General features: G+C 40.7%; 9 non-coding genes across 9 annotated transcripts; all 9 read left to right on the forward strand.

Annotated features, from left to right (window-relative positions):
* Positions 1-8: 8 nt before the first annotated feature.
* Positions 9-82, forward strand: trnat-agu. The gene has a single exon. It is a non-coding gene; the product is annotated as a tRNA-Thr (tRNA).
* A 1,032-nt stretch (positions 83-1,114) lies between these two features.
* On the forward strand, positions 1,115-1,188 carry trnat-agu. Its single transcript has one exon. It is a non-coding gene; the product is annotated as a tRNA-Thr (tRNA).
* A 1,032-nt stretch (positions 1,189-2,220) lies between these two features.
* Positions 2,221-2,294, forward strand: trnat-agu. The gene has a single exon. It is a non-coding gene; the product is annotated as a tRNA-Thr (tRNA).
* A 1,031-nt stretch (positions 2,295-3,325) lies between these two features.
* On the forward strand, positions 3,326-3,399 carry trnat-agu. The gene has a single exon. It is a non-coding gene; the product is annotated as a tRNA-Thr (tRNA).
* A 1,032-nt stretch (positions 3,400-4,431) lies between these two features.
* Positions 4,432-4,505, forward strand: trnat-agu. The gene has a single exon. It is a non-coding gene; the product is annotated as a tRNA-Thr (tRNA).
* A 1,034-nt stretch (positions 4,506-5,539) lies between these two features.
* On the forward strand, positions 5,540-5,613 carry trnat-agu. The gene has a single exon. It is a non-coding gene; the product is annotated as a tRNA-Thr (tRNA).
* A 1,032-nt stretch (positions 5,614-6,645) lies between these two features.
* Positions 6,646-6,719, forward strand: trnat-agu. Its single transcript has one exon. It is a non-coding gene; the product is annotated as a tRNA-Thr (tRNA).
* A 1,031-nt stretch (positions 6,720-7,750) lies between these two features.
* Positions 7,751-7,824, forward strand: trnat-agu. Its single transcript has one exon. It is a non-coding gene; the product is annotated as a tRNA-Thr (tRNA).
* A 1,032-nt stretch (positions 7,825-8,856) lies between these two features.
* Positions 8,857-8,930, forward strand: trnat-agu. The gene has a single exon. It is a non-coding gene; the product is annotated as a tRNA-Thr (tRNA).
* Positions 8,931-8,983: the final 53 nt, after the last annotated feature.

An 8,983-nucleotide genomic window follows, 5' to 3' on the forward strand; every position in this document is an offset into this window, starting at 1 on the left:
TATAAATGGGTGCTGTGGCTTAGTTGGTTAAAGCGCCTGTCTAGTAAACAGGAGATCCTGAGTTCAACTCTCAGCAGTACCTTTTCAAGCATTTGATTGTACACATTGGTGGAGAAGGTCAGAGGGGAGTGCACTCTGGTTTTCTCACCAATGGGTTTAGAGAATTAGGCAAGTGGAGAGGAGAGAAGATGTGAGGAGGATGCAATTGCGATTTTCCAATGTTACGGAAAAAGGGCTCTTTTTGAATGAGTTAAACGTACTGACTGTGGAAAGCGCAACTGGGTCTTCAGTTTATTCATTTCCGAGGCCCATATGAAAAGAGTTAAGCCAGCTTGTACACGTCACTTTCAAAGGATGAGTAGGCTCTACACGCCAGCTCTTGAAGCCAGCAGTGATCGTATAGTGGTTAGTACTCTGAGTTGTGGCCTCAGCAACCCCGGTCCAAATCCGGATCAGCGCACTGCAATGTCATTTCGAAAGGGTTGTATTTTGAACGAGATCAAACTTACTGTGTAAGGTCAAGAAACTCAACATCTGTGCTATTTGACCAAGACCCCATTTCATGGTAGGTTAATTACTTACATTATTACATTATCTCCTGTGTTAGAGGAGTTTACCATTTTCAAGCTTGACACTCAAATGTGAATTGTAGTGTCCTCGAACAACCAAAATAATAAGGAAATAATGTATGATTCTGAATGTTTACTGATATCTTGCGACCCACCTATCACATGTTAATAACCGCTTTGGGTCCAAAATCATTGTTTAAGAATCCATGCCAGAGGTTCTTGAGTTTATTCATCTCGAGACCCAAATGAAAATTGTACTGTCCTCGAATGACCATATTTAAGAAGAAATAGTTTGCGATTACAAATGTTTACTGATATCTTGCTACCCACCTTTCACATGCTCAGGCCCACTTTGGGACCCAAAACATAGCTTAAGAAACCCTGTTGCTTGACAATTGAAGGTGTCCATATCGATTCCAATATTAGTAAATGACATTTGTTTTGTGACGTGTTTTTGCTAGACAGAGATATGGGTTAAATGAATGAGACTGGTTTGATTCAAATAGGTGTGTGAGTTCTTATCTGCAATAGATGTCATATAAATGGGTGCTGTGTCTTAGTTGGTTAAAGCGCCTGTCTAGTAAACAGGAGATCCTGAGTTCAACTCTCAGCAGTACCTTTTCAAGCATTTGATTGTACACATTGGTGGAGAAGGTCAGAGGGGAGTGCACTCTGGTTTTCTCACCAATGGGTTTAGAGAATTAGGCAAGTGGAGAGGAGAGAAGATGTGAGGAGGATGCAATTGCGATATTCCAATGTTACGGAAAAAGGGCTCTTTTTGAATGAGTTAAACGTACCGACTGTGGAAAGCGCAACTGGGTCTTCAGTTTATTCATTTCCGAGGCCCATATGAAAAGAGTTAAGCCAGCTTGTACACGTCACTTTCAAAGGATGAGTAGGCTCTACACGCCAGCTCTTGAAGCCAGCAGTGATCGTATAGTGGTTAGTACTCTGAGTTGTGGCCTCAGCAACCCCGGTCCAAATCCGGATCAGCGCACTGCAATGTCATTTCAAAAGGGTTGTATTTTGAACGAGATCAAACTTACTGTGTAAGGTCAAGAAACTCAACATCTGTGCTATTTGACCAAGACCCCATTTCATGGTAGGTTAATTACTTACATTATTACATTATCTCCTGTGTTAGAGGAGTTTACCATTTTCAAGCTTGACACCCAAATGTGAATTGTAGTGTCCTCGAACAACCAAAATAATAAGGAAATAATGTATGATTCTGAATGTTTACTGATATCTTGCGACCCACCTATCACATGTTAATAACCGCTTTGGGTCCAAAATCATTGTTTAAGAATCCATGCCAGAGGTTCTTGAGTTTATTCATCTCGAGACCCAAATGAAAATTGTACTGTCCTCGAATGACCATATTTAAGAAGAAATAGTTTGCGATTACAAATGTTTACTGATATCTTGCTACCCACCTTTCACATGCTCAGGCCCACTTTGGGACCCAAAACATAGCTTAAGAAACCCTGTTGCTTGACAATTGAAGGTGTCCATATCGATTCCAATATTAGTAAATGACATTTGTTTTGTGACGTGTTTTTGCTAGACAGAGATATGGGTTAAATGAATGAGACTGGTTTGATTCAAATAGGTGTGTGAGTTCTTATCTGCAATAGATGTCATATAAATGGGTGCTGTGGCTTAGTTGGTTAAAGCGCCTGTCTAGTAAACAGGAGATCCTGAGTTCAACTCTCAGCAGTACCTTTTCAAGCATTTGATTGTACACATTGGTGGAGAAGGTCAGAGGGGAGTGCACTCTGGTTTTCTCACCAATGGGTTTAGAGAATTAGGCAAGTGGAGAGGAGAGAAGATGTGAGGAGGATGCAATTGCGATATTCCAATGTTACGGAAAAAGGGCTCTTTTGAATGAGTTAAACGTACCGACTGTGGAAAGCGCAACTGGGTCTTCAGTTTATTCATTTCCGAGGCCCATATGAAAAGAGTTAAGCCAGCTTGTACACGTCACTTTCAAAGGATGAGTAGGCTCTACACGCCAGCTCTTGAAGCCAGCAGTGATCGTATAGTGGTTAGTACTCTGAGTTGTGGCCTCAGCAACCCCGGTCCAAATCCGGATCAGCGCACTGCAATGTCATTTCAAAAGGGTTGTATTTTGAACGAGATCAAACTTACTGTGTAAGGTCAAGAAACTCAACATCTGTGCTATTTGACCAAGACCCCATTTCATGGTAGGTTAATTACTTACATTATTACATTATCTCCTGTGTTAGAGGAGTTTACCATTTTCAAGCTCGACACCCAAATGTGAATTGTAGTGTCCTCGAACAACCAAAATAATAAAGAAATAATGTATGATTCTGAATGTTTACTGATATCTTGCGACCCACCTATCACATGTTAATAACCGCTTTGGGTCCAAAATCATTGTTTAAGAATCCATGCCAGAGGTTCTTGAGTTTATTCATCTCGAGACCCAAATGAAAATTGTACTGTCCTCGAATGACCATATTTAAGAAGAAATAGTTTGCGATTACAAATGTTTACTGATATCTTGCTACCCACCTTTCACATGCTCAGGCCCACTTTGGGACCCAAAACATAGCTTAAGAAACCCTGTTGCTTGACAATTAAAGGTGTCCATATCGATTCCAATATTAGTAAATGACATTTGTTTTGTGACGTGTTTTTGCTAGACAGAGATATGGGTTAAATGAATGAGACTGGTTTGATTCAAATAGGTGTGTGAGTTCTTATCTGCAATAGATGTCATATAAATCGGTGCTGTGGCTTAGTTGGTTAAAGCGCCTGTCTAGTAAACAGGAGATCCTGCGTTCAACTCTCAGCAGTACCTTTTTAAGCATTTGATTGTACACATTGGTGGAGAAGGTCAGAGGGGAGTGCACTCTGGTTTTCTCACCAATGGGTTTAGAGAATTAGGCAAGTGGAGAGGAGAGAAGATGTGAGGAGGATGCAATTGCGATATTCCAATGTTACGGAAAAAGGGCTCTTTTTGAATGAGTTAAACGTACCGACTGTGGAAAGCGCAACTGGGTCTTCAGTTTATTCATTTCCGAGGCCCATATGAAAAGAGTTAAGCCAGCTTGTACACGTCACTTTCAAAGGATGAGTAGGCTCTACACGCCAGCTCTTGAAGCCAGCAGTGATCGTATAGTGGTTAGTACTCTGAGTTGTGGCCTCAGCAACCCCGGTCCAAATCCGGATCAGCGCACTGCAATGTCATTTCGAAAGGGTTGTATTTTGAACGAGATCAAACTTACTGTGTAAGGTCAAGAAACTCAACATCTGTGCTATTTGACCAAGACCCCATTTCATGGTAGGTTAATTACTTACATTATTACATTATCTCCTGTGTTAGAGGAGTTTACCATTTTCAAGCTCGACACCCAAATGTGAATTGTAGTGTCCTCGAACAACCAAAATAATAAAGAAATAATGTATGATTCTGAATGTTTACTGATATCTTGCGACCCACCTATCACATGTTAATAACCGCTTTGGGTCCAAAATCATTGTTTAAGAATCCATGCCAGAGGTTCTTGAGTTTATTCATCTCGAGACCCAAATGAAAATTGTACTGTCCTCGAATGACCATATTTAAGAAGAAATAGTTTGCGATTACAAATGTTTACTGATATCTTGCTACCCACCTTTCACATGCTCAGGCCCACTTTGGGACCCAAAACATAGCTTAAGAAACCCTGTTGCTTGACAATTGAAGGTGTCCATATCGATTCCAATATTAGTAAATTACATTTGTTTTGTGACGTGTTTTTGCTAGACAGAGATATGGGTTAAATCAATGAGACTGGTTTGATTCAAATAGGTGTGTGAGTTCTTATCTGCAATAGATGTCATATAAATCGGTGCTGTGGCTTAGTTGGTTAAAGCGCCTGTCTAGTAAACAGGAGATCCTGCGTTCAACTCTCAGCAGTACCTTTTTAAGCATTTGATTGTACACATTGGTGGAGAAGGTCAGAGGGGAGTGCACTCTGGTTTTCTCACCAATGGGTTTAGAGAATTAGGCAAGTGGAGAGGAGAGAAGATGTGAGGAGGATGCAATTGCGATATTCCAATGTTACGGAAAAAGGGCTCTATTTGAATGAGTTAAACGTACCGACTGTGGAAAGCGCAACTGGGTCTTCAGTTTATTCATTTCGGAGGCCCAAATGAAAGAAGTTCAGCCAGCTTGTACACGTCACTTTCAAAGGATGAGTAGGCTCTACACGCCAGCTCTTGAAGCCAGCAGTGATCGTATAGTGGTTAGTACTCTGAGTTGTGGCCTCAGCAACCCCGGTCCAAATCCGGATCAGCGCACTGCAATGTCATTTCAAAAGGGTTGTATTTTGAACGAGATCAAACTTACTGTGTAAGGTCAAGAGAAACTCAACATCTGTGCTATTTGACCAAGACCCCATTTCATGGTAGGTTAATTACTTACATTATTACATTATCTCCTGTGTTAGAGGAGTTTACCATTTTCAAGCTCGACACCCAAATGTGAATTGTAGTGTCCTCGAACAACCAAAATAATAAAGAAATAATGTATGATTCTGAATGTTTACTGATATCTTGCGACCCACCTATCACATGTTAATAACCGCTTTGGGTCCAAAATCATTGTTTAAGAATCCATGCCAGAGGTTCTTGAGTTTATTCATCTCGAGACCCAAATGAAAATTGTACTGTCCTCGAATGACCATATTTAAGAAGAAATAGTTTGCGATTACAAATGTTTACTGATATCTTGCTACCCACCTTTCACATGCTCAGGCCCACTTTGGGACCCAAAACATAGCTTAAGAAACCCTGTTGCTTGACAATTGAAGGTGTCCATATCGATTCCAATATTAGTAAATGACATTTGTTTTGTGACGTGTTTTTGCTAGACAGAGATATGGGTTAAATGAATGAGACTGGTTTGATTCAAATAGGTGTGTGAGTTCTTATCTGCAATAGATGTCATATAAATGGGTGCTGTGGCTTAGTTGGTTAAAGCGCCTGTCTAGTAAACAGGAGATCCTGAGTTCAACTCTCAGCAGTACCTTTTCAAGCATTTGATTGTACACATTGGTGGAGAAGGTCAGAGGGGAGTGCACTCTGGTTTTCTCACCAATGGGTTTAGAGAATTAGGCAAGTGGAGAGGAGAGAAGATGTGAGGAGGATGCAATTGCGATATTCCAATGTTACGGAAAAAGGGCTCTTTTTGAATGAGTTAAACGTACCGACTGTGGAAAGCGCAACTGGGTCTTCAGTTTATTCATTTCCGAGGCCCATATGAAAAGAGTTAAGCCAGCTTGTACACGTCACTTTCAAAGGATGAGTAGGCTCTACACGCCAGCTCTTGAAGCCAGCAGTGATCGTATAGTGGTTAGTACTCTGAGTTGTGGCCTCAGCAACCCCGGTCCAAATCCGGATCAGCGCACTGCAATGTCATTTCAAAAGGGTTGTATTTTGAACGAGATCAAACTTACTGTGTAAGGTCAAGAAACTCAACATCTGTGCTATTTGACCAAGACCCCATTTCATGGTAGGTTAATTACTTACATTATTACATTATCTCCTGTGTTAGAGGAGTTTACCATTTTCAAGCTCGACACCCAAATGTGAATTGTAGTGTCCTCGAACAACCAAAATAATAAAGAAATAATGTATGATTCTGAATGTTTACTGATATCTTGCGACCCACCTATCACATGTTAATAACCGCTTTGGGTCCAAAATCATTGTTTAAGAATCCATGCCAGAGGTTCTTGAGTTTATTCATCTCGAGACCCAAATGAAAATTGTACTGTCCTCGAATGACCATATTTAAGAAGAAATAGTTTGCGATTACAAATGTTTACTGATATCTTGCTACCCACCTTTCACATGCTCAGGCCCACTTTGGGACCCAAAACATAGCTTAAGAAACCCTGTTGCTTGACAATTGAAGGTGTCCATATCGATTCCAATATTAGTAAATGACATTTGTTTTGTGACGTGTTTTTGCTAGACAGAGATATGGGTTAAATGAATGAGACTGGTTTGATTCAAATAGGTGTGTGAGTTCTTATCTGCAATAGATGTCATATAAATGGGTGCTGTGGCTTAGTTGGTTAAAGCGCCTGTCTAGTAAACAGGAGATCCTGAGTTCAACTCTCAGCAGTACCTTTTCAAGCATTTGATTGTACACATTGGTGGAGAAGGTCAGAGGGGAGTGCACTCTGGTTTTCTCACCAATGGGTTTAGAGAATTAGGCAAGTGGAGAGGAGAGAAGATGTGAGGAGGATGCAATTGCGATATTCCAATGTTACGGAAAAAGGGCTCTTTTTGAATGAGTTAAACGTACCGACTGTGGAAAGCGCAACTGGGTCTTCAGTTTATTCATTTCCGAGGCCCTATGAAAAGAGTTAAGCCAGCTTGTACACGTCACTTTCAAAGGATGAGTAGGCTCTACACGCCAGCTCTTGAAGCCAGCAGTGATCGTATAGTGGTTAGTACTCTGAGTTGTGGCCTCAGCAACCCCGGTCCAAATCCGGATCAGCGCACTGCAATGTCATTTCAAAAGGGTTGTATTTTGAACGAGATCAAACTTACTGTGTAAGGTCAAGAAACTCAACATCTGTGCTATTTGACCAAGACCCCATTTCATGGTAGGTTAATTACTTACATTATTACATTATCTCCTGTGTTAGAGGAGTTTACCATTTTCAAGCTTGACACCCAAATGTGAATTGTAGTGTCCTCGAACAACCAAAATAATAAGGAAATAATGTATGATTCTGAATGTTTACTGATATCTTGCGACCCACCTATCACATGTTAATAACCGCTTTGGGTCCAAAATCATTGTTTAAGAATCCATGCCAGAGGTTCTTGAGTTTATTCATCTCGAGACCCAAATGAAAATTGTACTGTCCTCGAATGACCATATTTAAGAAGAAATAGTTTGCGATTACAAATGTTTACTGATATCTTGCTACCCACCTTTCACATGCTCAGGCCCACTTTGGGACCCAAAACATAGCTTAAGAAACCCTGTTGCTTGACAATTGAAGGTGTCCATATCGATTCCAATATTAGTAAATGACATTTGTTTTGTGACGTGTTTTTGCTAGACAGAGATATGGGTTAAATGAATGAGACTGGTTTGATTCAAATAGGTGTGTGAGTTCTTATCTGCAATAGATGTCATATAAATGGGTGCTGTGGCTTAGTTGGTTAAAGCGCCTGTCTAGTAAACAGGAGATCCTGAGTTCAACTCTCAGCAGTACCTTTTCAAGCATTTGATTGTACACATTGGTGGAGAAGGTCAGAGGGGAGTGCACTCTGGTTTTCTCACCAATGGGTTTAGAGAATTAGGCAAGTGGAGAGGAGAGAAGATGTGAGGAGGATGCAATTGCGATTTTCCAATGTTACGGAAAAAGGGCTCTTTTTGAATGAGTTAAACGTACCGACTGTGGAAAGCGCAACTGGGTCTTCAGTTTATTCATTTCCGAGGCCCATATGAAAAGAGTTAAGCCAGCTTGTACACGTCACTTTCAAAGGATGAGTAGGCTCTACACGCCAGCTCTTGAAGCCAGCAGTGATCGTATAGTGGTTAGTACTCTGAGTTGTGGCCTCAGCAACCCCGGTCCAAATCCGGATCAGCGCACTGCAATGTCATTTCAAAAGGGTTGTATTTTGAACGAGATCAAACTTACTGTGTAAGGTCAAGAAACTCAACATCTGTGCTATTTGACCAAGACCCCATTTCATGGTAGGTTAATTACTTACATTATTACATTATCTCCTGTGTTAGAGGAGTTTACCATTTTCAAGCTCGACACCCAAATGTGAATTGTAGTGTCCTCGAACAACCAAAATAATAAAGAAATAATGTATGATTCTGAATGTTTACTGATATCTTGCGACCCACCTATCACATGTTAATAACCGCTTTGGGTCCAAAATCATTGTTTAAGAATCCATGCCAGAGGTTCTTGAGTTTATTCATCTCGAGACCCAAATGAAAATTGTACTGTCCTCGAATGACCATATTTAAGAAGAAATAGTTTGCGATTACAAATGTTTACTGATATCTTGCTACCCACCTTTCACATGCTCAGGGCCACTTTGGGACCCAAAACATAGCTTAAGAAACCCTGTTGCTTGACAATTGAAGGTGTCCATATCGATTCCAATATTAGTAAATGACATTTGTTTTGTGACGTGTTTTTGCTAGACAGAGATATGGGTTAAATGAATGAGACTGGTTTGATTCAAATAGGTGTGTGAGTTCTTATCTGCAATAGATGTCATATAAATCGGTGCTGTGGCTTAGTTGGTTAAAGCGCCTGTCTAGTAAACAGGAGATCCTGAGTTCAACTCTCAGCAGTACCTTTTCAAGCATTTGATTGTACACATTGGTGGAGAAGGTCAGAGGGGAGTGCACT

Source organism: Oncorhynchus tshawytscha, linkage group LG04 (assembly GCF_018296145.1).
Source record: "Oncorhynchus tshawytscha isolate Ot180627B linkage group LG04, Otsh_v2.0, whole genome shotgun sequence".
Taxonomy (NCBI): domain Eukaryota; kingdom Metazoa; phylum Chordata; class Actinopteri; order Salmoniformes; family Salmonidae; genus Oncorhynchus; species Oncorhynchus tshawytscha.